We start from the raw sequence: 17,817 nt of genomic DNA, 5'->3' as shown, positions 1-17,817 counted from the left end.
GTGTCTTGGGCAAGTCACTTGGCCTCTGTATTTATTTGTACTTATCTGCACTTATCTGTCACTTGGGGGTCATAATTGTACCTGGTCCATGGGTACGTTGTACAAATGATCTGTAAAGTAGTTACAAGAAACCGACACAGAGTAAGCACTCCACAGACATTGGCTATTAGCTATTGGAAATAGTTCTCCGTGAAGCAGATGACTTTATCAGTGGATGACTCGGTGGGAGACAGTGCATCACAGAATCACAGCATGTTGAAAGTGACCTAGTTCACACTCTTATGTGAAAAGAAGAAAAGTGTGCATGGGTAGAAAATGTCTGAAACTTTACCTAACAAATAGTTCATCATGTTAGCATGGAGGATTAGAATAAATCAGGAAAGGAGGAAAGAAAAACTTGAGTGTCATTCAATTTCTCTATCATTTGTGTTTCTACACTGAGACTCTGAATACACTGGAAGTGCAATTTTTTTTAATGTGGCGGGATAAAGGTTTTCAAGTTTTCCTGATCCATCCGTATTATTATCTCAGAATTGCTGGCATTTCTTGCCATCTTCGGATCTACACCCATGTGAGTCAGTGGGCCATTCTGGACGGAGGAGATAATAGAGCAGAAGTGAAGTGAGAGGAAAGGAGAGAAAAGATTTTCTCTTTTCTCTTCAAAGAGGAAAGGTCTTTGGAATGGGAACAACTCACAACCAAACTTTGGGGAAAGGATGTGATGGAAAATGAGACAAACATCCTACCCCTGTGATGAGAAGGATTCCCTGGGCTGGATGGAGGGAGGTCACAGGTGGCTGGACAAGGAAACCAACTAGGGAGAAACACACACAAGTGCAGGGCAAACACCCTGAGGCCACTCAGCCTGACTCCATGCAAACATGTGTCCAGCAGACAGTCCTTCACCTGTGGCTCCCCACAAGACAGGTACCTCGGGGGTGCCAACTCATTTTGAGTCCGTTATGCCTGGCCATTCATAAACCGCTGTCTAACGTGTGAAGAATAAACTCTCAATGTTTATGAGGAAACTGGGGAAGGAGATTGAAAGGTTACTTAAACGGAAAAAAAAGAAGTTCAGGAAGGCAGGATGGTAGAGAGACAAGAAAAAGACCTTAAAAGATAGAAAGGATTTGCCAAAGAAGGGAAAGAAAAAGAAATGATTCCGAATGGGTTAACCTGCAGCTAGGAAGTTAAGGAAGATTATTGATGGGTGAAGACTATGGAATAAAGTGAATAAAATTTATCAGAAGTTGCTGAGAATATGGTAAGCAGCATGATTATCAAATTATGAATTGGCTGCAATGGCATTCTAGGGGGGCACTAGGAAGGGGAAGCAAATGTTCATGAGATGACAGTAGTAGGTGGAAAGTTGTTTCAGGGGAAGATCAGTCTTGCAGAGGGTGTATCAGAGGAGGGCAAGTGTGAGCAAGCAAGGAAATACTAAGTGTATACGGTTCCTTCACTGAGTGCACCCAGCCCCGCGGTCAGCCTTGAGAACAAGCAGGACTTCAGGTACTGGAGCTACATTTCAGTCATCAGGACTTGAGAAGACACCCTTAACTCAGGTCTTCTCTTCAAACTCCATCTTTCCTTCTTGACCTTCATTTGGCCTCTTCCCTTACCCTCAAGCTGTGGACGGAGGCCACAGAGCAAGATGGGTCACTAGTGTCCTCCATCCCCTGGCGACTGTGGTTCACATCAGTGGAGTACCAAAGGCAATAACCAAGTAACAGACACAAGAGTGTATGAAGAAGAAGAGATTCTGATAAGGCTTTCTGTGACAGTGTGGGCCAAGTCGGCTCTATATGGCTGGTATCACGTGAATTATGAGCAGCCTTAGGGGAGAAGTTATCAGAAGGCAGAGCCTGGCTCTCTAGAGGCTCTGCGTGCTCACAGCCCACTCCAAGACCTCAGTTACAGCTTCGGCCCCCAATATCTCTCCCTCTGCCTGCTCACAGTTTTTGAAGTCTCCTTTCCTCCACATTTCTCTTGAGAGGTGGAGGAGGAAGATGAGCTTCAGGCCAGCTCAGACTCCCCTGAGATCCCAGCAGGATGCCTATCATGGACCTCCCACCTTCTAGGAAGCTCCTAAGATCTTCACATTTGGGGCAGTTCTCATTTCAGCTGTGCTTCAAATTGCTGGCTGGAGACGGCCTGTTGGAAGGTGGCTAAAAGCAAGTAGCAATCCTTCGGGCAGCCTAGCCCTTCTCGACTGTCAGACATCTTCAGGGATATTCTAGGAAATATTGTTTGTTCTAGAGAAGGGAGGGAAACAATCCAATTGTCCAATAATTCTTGAATGGAAAATAAATGATGCTATATGCATGTGATCAAATAATATCAAACAGTCAAAAATCAAAGACCTAGATCTATATGGATTCACGTGGATAAATCTTGAAAACATAATATTGATTGAAAGAAAATAAGATAAAGAATGTTAGATTGTGAGAACAGGTATGTAAGTATTTAAATATTTAAATCAATTCAACATATTGCTTCTATATATAGAGATGCAAGAAAATAAACTTTATCCAAAGAACACATTATTTACATTTAATATGCTCATTTATCTAGGAGACCCAAAAGAACCCACAGATAAACTAGCAGGAACTAATAAGACGGTCCATCAAGGCACACACATACAAGATCAATAAATTTTAAAAGTCAATCAGGCTCCTCTACACTGGCGATAACAAATTAGAATCTGTAAAAGAAAAATAAGAAAAAAAGAAGATCTAAAAATTGTCACAAGAGCCATATAAATTATTTAGAGCTAAGCATACGTAGAAGGCAATATAACTAACAAACTGAGTACGAACAGATAAACTCCGCCCAACCCAAGGTTAGGAAAAGACTGTTGTTACTTTATGAGAACAGACCCTCTTCTTAAGGAGCAGATCAGTAAGTGAGAGTGAATCAAAGAAACACAGCATTTGAAAAGTCAGCTAGTCCAAGCCTCTTGATCGCACATACAGAAGCTGAAGCCCAGATAGGTTGAGTTACTTGCTAAAGGGCCCAATGTCCTGACTCAAGGACTAGCATTTTTCACTCAGTCGCAAGACACAATCAAATGCAGTACCTTGGAAAGAGATGGGGAAAAAATGAAGAAATCAAGTATATAGTTCCTCATCTTTAAGTACAGAAATAGCCGTGACAAAATTACACGTATTGAGGGAAAATTGAAGTGCAGAGTTTAAAATGTCAATAATCCACAGGGAAACTGGAGACCATTTAAAATATTCATATTAAATCTCTCTAGAAAAGACATTAAAAGATCTCCAATCAAAATGTGAATTTTATAATAGACATGGTAGGATACAATTTATAATAGATAAGGTATGAACCTTTCCCTTTCACGGGAAAGGTTCGGCTGGGAAAAAGGAATTGTTCTTGAAAATGGGGCCTGAGCTACAGCAGACACTGTGCTCAACCTAGGTCCACCGAATGCTCTGATGTCATCACTGAGGTCACAGAATTCCACTGTGCGCCTGGCAACCTTGCAAACATAACAGCCCTGGTGAGCACTAGGCAGTACTGCTGGTTCACTAAGTGGTACAAGTTTTTCAGCCATTTAGGAGACTTGACTATTTTTGTTTGTATTGAATCATTTCAACGGATTGCCCAAGAGCCAAGAAGGGCCAACCTGTAGGGAAGAGGAGGAGTTGGACATCTCTTGAGGCATCTTCTAAGGGAGACTTCTAGTTGGTACGATGGAACGGCGACAAAAGAGGAAACATCTGGAAAATGAAGAGTCCCAGGAAACTGCCGAGAACGGAGGAGGTATGTGGGGGGCAACTTGGCTGGGGCACATGGGTTTCTGCCAAACTGAAGCTTCTCTAGGAAGCGGGGGACTGAGAACGTGTCACCTGTGAAGCAGGGAGCGAGAGACCTTGTCTCACTGATGCTGCCGTATCTATCTGGAGGGCCCCTGTGGTGTGAGACGGCACAGAACGGCCAGATGCCCCCTGGGAGATGGGAGGTCAGCTCCGCTGGTCTGAGGACTCTCTCCTGGGGCAGCCGGGCCTGGAGCTTTGTCGGACTCACAGCAGGCTGTATCCTGCTTGCACAGACCTAGAGGTGCAGCTTTTCTCAGTCCCCGATTTCTCTCTTATTCTCTTGGATCTTTCCCTGGGGTCATGAGGTGGGGGATGTGAAGGATGCAAGGATGCTGAGAGAGACCCATGAGTTGCTTGGCCTCTTTTACCAAAGTGGAAAGAGAAGCCCCATGAGTTGAAGGCCCTGTTGAAAAATATCTTGACAAGTGGAATGCACTTTGAAAGAAGATTGTGTATCTAGTGATGGTGTCATATTGAAAGCAAGGAGGATTTATTCCTTCAACAGGAAGAATTTCCCAAAGGAGATCAAGGGAAGGGAAGGGTTTTCCAGAGACTGAGACCGCGTGAGCGGGGGTGAGGAATGGCCTCAGGGTCCTGCGGGGAGCTCTGAGAGCCACGGGCCACGTGGTGCCTGCGTGCATTAAATGTAGGCGAGTAGCTTGCCCTGGGAGAGGGGTGGTCACCCCAGAGCTCCAGCTAGAGGCCTCTGCCCCAGATTAGAGCCCAGTAGCTCCTACCAGGCCCAGGGCCCTGGAGACTGTAGGATGGGCCCTGGGAATGGAGCTCTAGACAGCAGGCAGATTTCCAGGCAGTGGCTGGGACAGGCTGGGGAAGGCAATGACTGCCCCTGACCATTCAGAATATTTTGCTCTATGTTCCTGTGTGTGTGTGTGAGAGAGAGTGAGTGTGTGTGTGTGTGTGTGTGCGTGTGTGTGTGTGGTAGTGCAGAGAAGAGCGAGATGAATGGGGGTAGAGTGCTTACCAGATATAAAGTCTGCGTGGTAAATTTCTTGTCACCCTGCCTGGACCTGGCTGACACTCGGTGTACGTAAGAGTGTATATAGAATTCTTGTTAGGGGTGTTTTATGAGACAGTAACTCATACACCCATGTACACTCTGATACAGCAAAAATATCACACACCCCACATATAACTTCCTTAGTAAACCACACACAGCACATGGAGGTATATACACGCATCCCTCCTATACTACGTTCTCATACAACCCACCTGTATCACAATCCTCTCCTCCAACACCAAACGCTGGAGATGAGATATGTATATAGACACACACACTATATATATAGGACACACACACACACACACACTATATATACATGTATCTCCTCAACTCTTGCACAAACACAGCTAACTTCAGCCATCTCTAAATACCTCTATAAGAACCAGTCACGTATGATACACACCACACTTATAACACATTCTTGAGTAATGCCAGACCCGCTTTGTACAAACCACAGGAAACCACAGTCTCAGTAACCCATGTCAGGATTGCCAGAGAAAATATGGGCTATCCAGTTCAATTTGAATTCCAGATAAACAACAAGTCATTGTTCAGTATCCGTATGTCCCACATATTGTATGGGCCCTACTTACACTAAAACTAAGTCAGGCCAAATACTGCATGGGAATACTTACACTAAAAAATTATTCTGGGTTTATCTGAAACTGAAATTTAACTGGGTGCCTTGTATTCTTGTTCGCTAAGTCTGGCAACCCTTATATACTTACCACCAGCTGATGTATTATATATTTATTGTAGTTTTGTTTAGTGTGTGTCTTCCCCTACTAGAATGTGCAGCGTTACCAAAGACTACAACAATGCAAGAGTGCCGGATACACAGGAGTAGCTGCTTACTGAATCTTGGTGAATGAATGAATGAACACGCACCATAAATACAAGCCACACCATGTAATGAGGAAAAGTTACATGTCCCAGAATTCCTGACTTGTGAACAGAAACCATGCACACAAAGGCCACAGACACAGATAGACACGTCTGCACTGTGCTCCCCATGCCAACCCCACACTTACCACAGACTTAACTGATACACATCACTCACTCTTCCCACACACTCACAGTCACCACCGAGGCCTACATTACCAACTAGACAGTGAGAGAATAAATATTGATTGGAATTAAATCCTGGAGGATCCACTGGGAACCACACTCTCAACTGTGTGTATTCACTGCACCTGACACGTGTCACACACTCAGTAAATATTTGTGGACAGAGGACTGATGAACCCACCCTGAGCCTTTCATTCCTCCCTCAGGAATCTCGAAGTCACAAGAGGATCCCCCTCGGCTTGGATCCACTGTGGTGGCCCAAGGCTGCAGCCCAGGGGCAGGGGAGGTCTCCTCTCCACCTAAACACTTCTCCTGTGCTTCTTCTCCGTGCAAGCTCATCTATGCCGGTAAGGGCGCGGGGCTCCTCAGGTGAGGGGGTGCTTGGCTGTGAGGCAGGAGGCACACAGATCCCAGGGAGGCTGAGAGGAATCCCAGGGTCATCAAAGGTGATGAGGGCTCTGTGGAGGAGCCTGGGCAGGATGGCTGAGCTGTTATGAGGGCGTGGATCCCAGCTGAGTCAGTGGTGGGGGGCGGGTGTGAATCCTGGTACTACCATGGTGGGGAAGTCAAGGAGCAGGGGCCGGAAAGGTCTGGGCTTGAGGTGGAGGGAAGAGGGACCAGATTAAGCATCTTCAGAGGAAAATGTAGGGTTTCTCTTTGCCTTTGCTTCCAGAGAAGGACAGAGTTCTGCATCATAGTCCTGCAGCCTGAGAGCAGCACCATCCAGCTCAGGTCCACACAGCTCACACACACATGCGCCCTCCAGGCACAGCCCTTCTCAGTGCACACATGAACCCGAAGCACGTGATCCACAGTACTCTCCTCCTGCACCACCGCCCCATTCCACAAGGAATGCACCACCGATATTCCCAAACTCACACTCCTCGTCATACACGCATCCATCCGCATCCCTCACATACCACAGTCCTCACCACTGTACTCCACACCCGTGTGTACAGACACTGCTCCAGTATCCCCCAACACGCAGAAAAAAAGCCCACAGATGACACCAGATACACCACTGCCTACAACGGCAACAGACACCAAGCTCACGACATAGCTACGTCATGCAAATGTCCCACTCTCGTCTACCACACCTGCTCCCTCAGCTTCTGGCATGGCCCATGCATGTTATTATGTTTTTAATTTCCTTTTTCAGGAATCCGGAGATTTCATCGAGACACTGCCCAGCCTAGACCACCCCTAGCCCAGGATCAGGAAGAAGGAGAGACCGCTCCCCCATCACACTGTGTCTCCTCCTCACTCTCTTCACCCTGTAAGAACGATCTGCACACAGACAAAGAGGAAAGGGGCATGAAAATATACTACATGCAGGTACAAGTGAACAAGGGTGTAGCTGTCTCCTGGAAGACAAAGAAACCCTTGGAGTTGCCTGAAAAGCAGCTGAGGATAGAAGAAGTGACCCTTCCTGAGGATGCGTGCACAGTAGGCACTTACCCCTCTGATGTGTCCACCGAAAACCTCCTGACAGTGAGCCCACTGGGGAGGAGAAAGAGTATGAGGAAAGGGCAGAGCCAGGCAGCCCATCAGGGTCACCTGCCATCGAGGAGACACCCAGGGCCAAGACACCGGACTGGATGGTGACCATGGAGACCGGCTTCAGGTGCATGGCCTGCTGCCGGGTCTTCCCCACCTTGGAGGTCCTCCAGCAGCACGTGAAGGGCGGCATCCTGGAGGGCTTCAGCTGCCGTATCTTTCATCTCAACATGGCCCAGTGGATGGGCAATGTGGAATCCGAAATCACCCCGAGGAGGAGGACAAGGAGGACGAGGAGGACGAGGAGGAGGAGGAAGAGAAGCAAGAAGGCCCCAGCCCAAAGAGACCCCATAGGCAGGCTCTTTCCTCTCTTTTGATTTCAACACAGCAACTGAGATTCATGGGACAGAAGATCCTGGAGACGGTGTGGTCTTGGAAGAGGTAAGGCTTGAGGCTGGCAGTCTTCTGAGCCTATGTCACGAGGGCCCATAGGAGTCTAAGGGAAGGAGCCGCACAGATGTGCTGGTTGACCAAATGGCTCTGAAGTTGCATCAACTTGGGACACACCCAGCACTTCCAAAGGAATTGAGCTCTGTTGACTTAAACAAGAAGGTGGAGCCTTTTCCTAGGAGTTTTCTCAGGGTCTGCACGATGGACCTCAACTCTTAGAGGACGTACCACCAGCAGCTCCTTGTCAGCAGAGAGAGCCAGGAGTGGTCTCAAGAGAGGACAGGGGCCCTTGCAGGACCAGAACTTTGAGGTCTGAGAGCCTTGGGCCTGAGCTGAGATCTCACCCGGACCACTGGACCTAGCCTTCTGTGACAAAGGGGAATATGAAAGAGAGTCACGTGGAAATGAGGTTCCCCGAGATATGGAAGTGTTCCAGAACCTTCGTTGCGTGGTAGTTGATCTGGAGCCAAGCTCACTGTGGTGTGTGTGGCTCTGAGCATTAAGGCAACGCTGGAGGGTAACCCTGACCAGCAGAGCTTGGAGTGCTTCTTGTCTCTTCCTGTTCTACCTCAGTTGTTTTATCCCTTCCAGGGAGAAGAAAGCACCCTCGGGATAGTTGGTAGTAAACCAGGGTATATCCTCCTTCAAGGGGACCCGGTCTGCCCTTCATTCAAGATGCTCTGGAAATGGGAACTGACTCATGTTATCGAATTGGCTGAGGGAGCACAACTCCCATGTTGATTCCGGTCAGACATGTTCATCAGACCTAGAGCTTTTCTCCTGATTCAAATCAAATAGGGTATTAGTAGACTTCCCATTTATTTCAGCCCTAGAGATAGCACATGAGCAAATATAAAAAATCTCTGTGTATCAAAGCATTCTAATGAGCCCTTTCATTTTACTCTTCATTGTGAAAAACACGCTCACTTTATCTCTGCCAATGAAGTGTTTCCAATTGACCCATGATGCCCCACGATCCCATTAGCCTCACTGAATTTAGGGAGCCCATTATGATGACATAATTTCCCTCTCATTCCTGGCCTGCAGAGAAGAGCAGCTACAGAGCATTCCAAGACTGCTAACGCTCCCCTCACCAATACGTTTCTTAAACCTCTGGCAAAGGAAGTGTCCTCTGAGCCCTCCCAGGGCACATAGGGGGTTTGGGTGAGCAGATCTTATGTGATAAATCCACTCCAGTGGTCTGGCATTCCTATGCCTTTGTAAACCTTCTACAGTGGTGGTTCTCAGCTGGGGACACTTTTGGTCCCCCCTCCCAGGAAATATGTGGCAGTGTCTTGAGACTTTTTTTTTTTGTGGTACGCGGGCCTCTCACTGTTGTGGCCTCTCCTGTTGTGGAGCACAAGCTCCGGACGCACAGGCTCAGTGGCCGTGGCTCACGGGCCTAGCTGCTCCACGGCATGTGGGATCTTCCCGGGCCCTGGCACGGACCCATGTCCCCTGCATCGGCAGGCGGACTCTCAACCACTGCGCCACCAGGGATGCCCTTTGAGACTTTGTTCTTTAAGGAGCTGTGTTATGAATGAGCCCCACGTGGCTGGTGCACACGGATGTATCAAGGCAGTTTTTTTTTTTTTTTTGGTACGTGGGCCTCTCACTGTTGTGGTCTCTCCCGTTGCAGAGCACAGGCTCCGGACGCGCAGGCTCAGAGGCCATGGCTCACGGGCCCAGCTGCCCCGCGGCATGTGGGATCTTCCCGGACCGGGGCACAAACCCGTGTCCCCTGCATCGGCAGGCGGACTCTCCATCACTGCGCCACCAGGGAAGCCCTCAAGGCACTTTTTATTGTTACAACTAGGGTGGCAGGGAAGAGTATGTGCCACTGGCCCATCTTACATTGCACAGGACAGCTCCCAACAACAAAGAGCTATCCAGTTCAAAATGTCAGTCATGCCAACGTCAAGAAATTTTGCTACAACATACTTAGAAAGTCCTGGCATTTTGACTTTAGCATACGCTAACCTTGGGTACAGGTGTCAGTCATTTGAGCAAACTGTTGAAGGCATTCCCAGGTAGCCAAGCTAACACGCTGAGTCTGGAATGGGTGTTGAATGCACTCGTATCAACAAATCCAGCCTAACCCAATATTACATTACTCCCACCTGCTTCAATACCTACAAAATCCACACACATTATTTCTCAGGTTTCTATTGATATAAATTATACAATTCCTTATTTTAGCAGATAGTGTCTCCTCATGGTCATCCTTTATACCCGGTGGGTACCCACCCCTTCCCTGCTCCCGTCCCCATTTCAAGGACTCTAGTCTGATTACTAGGTCTGGAAAAACGAGAGGTAGTGGAGGCAAGTCTTGAGGATCCACAGACCCCTGCAAGGAAACTATCTCAGAGTAGAGGCAGACTTCCTTCTAATAGCACAGCAGGCTCAACTAAGAGGTCACAGGTCAGAGGTCACAGGCCTCAGCTTTGTTGGAATCTGCCCATGTATTTCCACCTCAAATTTCCAGGATTCTACTCCTTCCCACTGATGCCCTAGGACATAAGAGAATCTACAAGGTTGTGAATCAATGTGTTGTCATTCAGCCACTGACTGAATTTGACTTTGGATCCCCTTAAAAAAATAAATAAATAAAAAGGAAGGAAAGAAAGATAGAAATGCTGATTATAACAAGTCCCCCAAAGTGTTGCTATGTAGCCAAGCTCAAAGCTAAGACAGAAAATCCCCAACGGTAAAAACAGATTTCGAGCTCAAGCTATCAACTGGGAGTTGAAACTGAAGGCCCTACAAAGGCCAATGGAACTGGATACAAAGCTAAAGATTTAGTCTTTAGCATAGGTGGGAGTCAAGGTTAGAGGAAGCCATGCACTGGGAGTGAGTTGTGAACTACTCAACACTAAGAATGGAAGAGCAGCTCTTTCATTGAATGTGAAGAAAGAAACAGGTAGTCCCTAGTTGCTACCACTGTCTTTGAACCAAACTAAAGAACAAGGTCAACCAGAAGGGCAGATATGAGAATCAAAAAGGAAACCTCTCTGGAATCCTCACTGAACCAAGTCTAAGTTCTGCTCTACTTGTGGTCTTTCACTTACAGAGACAAACCTTTTGGGCTTACCACAGGGGATCAACAAACTTTTTCTCTCAAGGGCCAGAAAGTAAATAGTTTAGGTTTTGTGGGCCATCAGTGCTCGTCACAACCACTGAACACTGTCAGCACAATGGGAAACACTCAAAGATGGTAAATAAATGGATGGGCCAATAAAGAGCTTTTATGTTCCAATAAAGCTTTAAAGGCAATGAGCCAGGTTGGGCTCACAGGAGGTAGTTTTCCAGCCCTTGACTTAACTCACTAAACTACAAATTACCTTGAGAGTTGGTGGTTTGATAGCTACCAAACCAAACCAAACAAGAAAGCCCTAGGATTTCTGACATCTAATGCAATGCAATTTGAGGTAGCATGGACTTTACATACACATGTGAAGGTGTGGTCTAGGAAACCAATCTTGGAAACCTGCCTCTCACATTAAATACATCTTTTGCTGAGTAAAGCCCTTTAACCAAGTAAGTGTTAAACATCAGTGAAATGACTAAGAAGTAGGAAATGGTATGCAAACCTCCTCCTTAGCAACTTGTTCCCATCATTCTAGGTTTCTTCCCTATGCACATTTTTCCTTAGGGAATCGTTGATAAATTTTACCTCTAAAACTTACCTATTTCCACTCTCTATCTTCAGGATTTGCCCAATCACTGTTACTTTGTAAACAATTTTAAAAAGTTTTTTGGGGGGTAAGTTCCTTTTTCCCCACAGCTAATGGTTCTCTGTGTCATAGTGTCTGGAACGACCCAGCTACTTCTCCAGTCAGACCAAGCACTTGAAAGGACAAGCCGGTACCCCGAGCTATCCATCCATTCACCCAGTAAGGAAGCCTGATGAGGAGAACTAGGATGTGTAAATTTCTACTGTTGGAATTAAAACAGAATATTCTGGGCTGCATGGATTTATCCTAAACTTCAAATGCATTAATTATAAATAGACCGTTACACTGACTACTATTCTGTATCTTTGAATAACCATATACATTTTTTCTTTTGATAACTGATTTCTAGAGGTCTATTCCTTAATTTTGGCCATATATATGTAGACCTCATGATGATAGGATTTCTTACTGTGAGGGATTAATATGTTCTTAGTAATTTTTAATATTATATTTTACATTATTTTACTACCTATGTTACTATAAAAGTAACAGTATTTTACTGGAAAATTGATGCTCAATGAAAAATTTAAAATATGGAAGTTACATGTGGAAAAAATCCCTGAAAACCTTGCCACTGTTTACATAAGGGTGAATATCCCTTTACAGATGATAGGATGCATTAACACACACACATACATGTTTGATTAAGGTATGTGATGTACCTACCTAAAATACATTAAACTGTTACATGCTTCTGTCATTAAGTTTAAGCCATCATTTTAACAGACCTGTTATTACATAACTATCTTAAAATATAAAGACATTCCTATTGAATATTTCACTTTTACAAAATTTAGTAACATTGACATGCTACTCACCTTTTCTATTTGAATTTCCTAATTATAAGGTCCTATTCTGTGATTTCTATATCAAAGGGACGCACGTTCTGTTTTGATATGTACTCAGCAACTTCACTTTGAAAATCAATTTTTCAATCCACCGCTAGGAAAAAGTGTGCAAGTCAGTCGTTGAATAAATATGTTTGATGAAATTACCAGATTTCAACAAATAATTTTTTTCTTTTTATCTCAGGCCAGAGAGGAGTAAGGAGATAGAGAACTTGACAAAAGTAATCTACTTCAAACAGCCTCTTTTCTCTACTTAAGAAGTCTTGATGAAAGTAATGCTAAAACCCTTGGGAGACAATCACATCAAAACCTAGACGGAAATGTGGTGAATAAGAAACCAACGATCAGTTCATTTACTAAGAAATGTTTGTCCTCTGTCACTGTCATTAGTAACTCTTTCTGACACTTAAACCTCTGCCTTGACATTCCTGAAAAAAGGGTCAACAGTATGCTTTCTGTATTGCAAGATGAACAATCCATTTTCAGTAAGTCTATACTGTCACAAAAGATAACTAAATTTGTACTGTATAAGATTCACAGAATATTAGATAGACAAAGTCCAAGATAAGATCCAACTTGAAGCGAGGCTGGGGGGAGACAAATGGAGCTCATCATAACAGGACGATGCCACATTAATATTACAAATTGCAATACTGAGTGGTTTTCTAACACTTCAAAGTTTTGTCTCCCTGAATTACTTTTAAGGCCAGATTTAGGTTAACTGCTCTGAATACAAATTTTTATGAAATTTTGGAGGGGATTGCAACATAATTTTCAAAAAGTTTTTCCTCATTCATTAACTGAACAAATATCGAGCACCTACAAAGTAGCTGACAATGTTCAGACTGTAGATTCAGAACAAACGTCGCTGCATTCGTGGAATTTACGTTGTAATGGGCATACATTTTGGCATGTTCATCATACTTTTGTACAAGGCCTGCTAAAACTCACACTAAGGCTTCTCCCCTAATATTTAATAGAGGTCAAAGTTCCAACTTACTACACCATTTACCAGAGTTCTCTGCCGTGTGGCCTCCTGACTACTGGGACATGTTGAGCTATGGCTGAAACACCGACTTTAATGAAACAAATGATTTATTTTTCTTTTGAACTTGATGACTGGAAGAATTCACATGACACCTGAGTTGTTTTTGTTTTTGTTTTACTCATTTTATGGAACTTTTCTCGTGTGTGGGCTCTCTGATGGTCTTACCACTCCTCTCACTTTTATAGGATTTATCAGCAGCATGGATTCTGTGATGAACTGTTAGACTGGAGCGCCAACTGAAGCTCTTACCACAGGTCTCACACTTGTAAGGCTTCTCCCCTGTGTGCACTCTTTGATGAGACTGTAGCTGTGAAGGCCGACTGAAGACCTTACTGCATCTGTCACATCTGTACGGCTTCTCTCCAGTGTGGACGCTTTGATGAAGCTGAAGACTTGAGGCCTGAATGAAGTGCTTCCCACACTCCCCACACTTATATGGTTTCTCTCCTGTGTGGACCCTCTGATGCATGTCGAGGTTCAGGCTCCACTTGAAGCCCTTCCCACACTCCTCACATTTGTATGGCTTTTCTCCAGTGTGGACTTTTTGATGGGCTTGAAGGTGTGAACTCCGACCAAAGCTCTTCCCACACTCTTCACATTTGAATGGTTTTTCTCTGCTGTGGACTCTCTCATGGGCCAGAAGATTTGAGGCCTGCCTGAAGACTTTCCCACACTCCTCACAATTATACGGTTTCTCTCCGGTGTGGATTCTGCAATGAATTTTAAGATCTGCTCTACGACTGAATCCCTTCCCACACTCTTCACATTTGTATGGTTTCTCACCGGTATGGATCAGCTGGTGGATCTGAAGTCGTGAACTCTGATTGAAGCCCTGCCCACACTCCTCACACTTGTAAGGTTTCTCTACACTGTGGGCCTTCTGATGGATTTGAAGATATGAACTCTGACGGAAGCCCTTCCCACATACCTCACATTTATAGGGCTTCTCCCCTGTGTGGACAACCAGATGAACTTGATAATGGGAGTTCCTCCTGAAGCTCTTCCCACACTCATTACATGTGTATGGTTTCTCTCCTGTATGGACTCTTTGATGTGCCTGAAGGTTTGAACTCAGAGTAAAGCCTTTACCACACACATTACGTATGTATGATTTCTCTCCAGTGTGGACTCCCTGATGGGCCTGAAGACTTGAAGGCCGACTAAAGCCTTTCCCACATTCCTCACATTTGTAGGGTTTTTCTCCTGTGTGGACCCTCTGATGAATGTATAGATTTGAGCTAGAAATGAAGCCCTTCCCACACTCCTCACATTTGTACGGTTTCTCTCCCGTATGGACTCTCTGATGGGACTGAAGGTGTGAATTCCGACTGAAGCTCTTATCACATGTGTCACATTTGAATGGTTTCTCCCCAGTGTGGACTCTCTGATGGTCCTGAAGGTGAGAGGCCTGACTGAAGGCCCTCCCACACTCCTCACAATTATAAGGTTTCTCTCCCGTGTGGACTTTACAATGAATAGGTAAGTGCTGACCTACGGCTGAAGCCTTTCCCACGTTCCCCACATTTGAATGGTTTCTCTACAGTGTGGACTTTCTGAGGAGTCTGCAGCTGTGATCTCTGACTGAACTCCTTGCCACACTCATCACACTCACTATGTTTTCCTCCCACGTGAACTCTCTGATGAATATGAAGAACCGAGCTGTAACGGAAGCCTTTTCCACACTCACCGCACGTATGAGACTTCTCTTTTGAGTGCAATTGCTGGTGAAGATCAAAGGTGGAGAGGTCGGTGAAGGTTTCTTTACGTTCATTACACTGGTAAGGTTTTTGTCCTGTGTGAATCATGGTATTCTGACCCAGTGTTGAAACCCTCGTGCTATCTTTTCTATAATCACTGTAGCCGTAAGATTTTTGACCCTTGTGTACTCCATGAGCATCAAGGTGGTGTGAAATCCAACTGATGGTGTCAACATCCTCTTTACACTGACACAGTTTATTTTTCATGGAAATTTGCTGGTGTCTATTCTGATCATTCTGTGACTCAGCCAATGAAGTTTTCCTCCAAGAATCCTGGGCTCTCAAAGTTGCAAGCCTTGCATTTCCAGTACTACTGGGATCACCTGCTTTATCATTTCATATACGGTTCTCACCTTCAGAAATTTGAATAGAGTCCTGCCCCAATCTGGCAGGGGGAATCACCTTGTTTGTGGAGCTGACAACTATTTATCATGGAGTCTTGGCATCTGGTTAAGTCATTTGCAATTTGTTGCCAGATTTGCCAGCAGGAAAGCTCTTCACGTGATCCTCTGTCTTGAACGGCCCTCAACTCACTTTGATTGTTTTCTTCTAGAAGGACAGAGAATTCAGAGATGTGGACACGTGAAAGCTTTGTTCAAAGATTCAAGATTTTACACTTAAGACACAGTATGAGACTTTAATGAGCCTCAGGATGGTTCAGCTTATCTTTCGCATGACAAATGAAGTTCTCTGGTTTATATACTAACAGAAACCAAGAGATGGTCTGTTAAACTCCCAAATACTTAGCATTAATGAAACCCATTTAAAACCAAATGACTACTCTGACATACTATTTAAATCATCTTTCAAAAATTACATGTCATTCCTACCATAACACAGTATCAATAAAGACAAGCATTTTGCTGTGCTCACAGCTTTAACAGTGCCTAGCAGTTAGTCAGGGCTCAAGAAATGCATGCACAGGTGAACTCAGTTTGATTTCTAGGATTCTCTACAATTCTGAATCCCAGGTTAAGTTTGAACCAAGTCAGAGAAGCGAAACAGCTTTTACAAGTCAGGTATCAGATACAGGAAAAGGACTGGAAAGTACAGTTTTGCTTAAGTTGAAAGGCTGCACCCGAGGCGGCAGCACACCAAGGGGGTTAGTGCTGAGGAGGATATGAAAGGGGCTAAAAACCGGGACTGCCCCGGTGGCACAGTGGTTAATAATCTGCCTGCCAGTGCAGGGGACACAGGTTCGAGCCCTGGTCCGGGAAGATCCCACATGCCGCAGAGCAACTAAGCCTGTGAGCCACAACTACTGAGCCCACGTGCCACAACTACTGAAGCCCACGTTCCTAGAGACCGTGCTCTGAAACAAGAGAAGCCACTGCAATGAGAAGCCTGCGCACCACAACCAAGAGCTGCTCCCACTCACCACAACTAGAGAAAAGCCCATATGCAGCAACGAAGACCCAATGCAACCAACAATTAATTAATTTTAAAAAAGGGTCTAAGAATCAGTGGGGTTAAAAAAGAGCATGAAGACCTATGCACTGGATCCTTCTCAGGCATTTGTGCTGCCTAATATGTTCCTCCACTCCCCCTGCCAAGCAGGAGTCAAAATTTAGAGGCTAGGGAAGAATGCTGTCTCTTTAAAAACAGCATGGAAAATTTTTGGACACAGATACATTGGTCTTTAACAAGAATGAGTTCCAAAGTGAAGAATGGGCTTTATGAGTGAGCTGGGAATAAATTCCATAGCCTGTGATAAGTATTGAGAAGAAACAGACTAGAAACTATTGAAGAATGATCAAAGCACTCAAGGTGACATTATCTAAAATACCTTCTACAAGGTACATACAAATGCACACACACACACACACAAAATGTTTGTAGAGCTAACAAAGATCGATTTCTTATTAGTGAGGTGGGCTTTGGAGGAGGCAAATGGGACGCAGCGGGGCAAATCTTTTAAGGGAAAGGCTAACTCACCAGCTGGCTGTTTTCTGAGACCTGTTCTCCCCTGGTATAAGGGATAAGGAAATAGAAATTTCTTTCCTTCTATGGGAGGGTTACCTAAGAAGTAGACATAAGAATCCTCATTCAAAACACTATTTCCTCCCCAAATGAATTTGCTCTGCTACTGAGAGCTCAAGGAAAGTCACAGGGAAAGCATTTTACTCAGTTTGGTTATAATTACAGGTTCTATACATATTTTTTGTGCAAGTTGATGAGGGCCAACTTGTACAGAAAGGCAAACACACACATACACACATCATGGGCACCTGAGAAGTTAGAATTAGGCTAGGAATTCATTTGAAGACAAAAAAACATTTAGCAATATCCCTTATTCACTCGGATTTGTTCACCGCCTACTAGCTATTTTCATGGAACGCTAATTTCTCTATCCATTAACTCATTCGTTTATTCAAGAAATATTTAAGAGTTCCTGTCATGTACCAAGACTATGCTAAGCACTGAGGCTAGTGAGCAATAAACATATAACAGCCCGAATTCCTCCTGCACTCCTGGATTACCCTCCAGTGGAAGACAGAGAGGTGAGAAACAGGTGAACAAAATGTACATGAGTGAAACGCTTAGAGACAAAACAAGGC

Source organism: Mesoplodon mirus, assembly GCF_964341445.2.
Source record: "Mesoplodon mirus genome assembly, chromosome: 10".
NCBI classification, from domain to species: Eukaryota; Metazoa; Chordata; class Mammalia; order Artiodactyla; family Ziphiidae; genus Mesoplodon; species Mesoplodon mirus.
Note: the sequence above shows the minus strand (reverse complement) of the source record.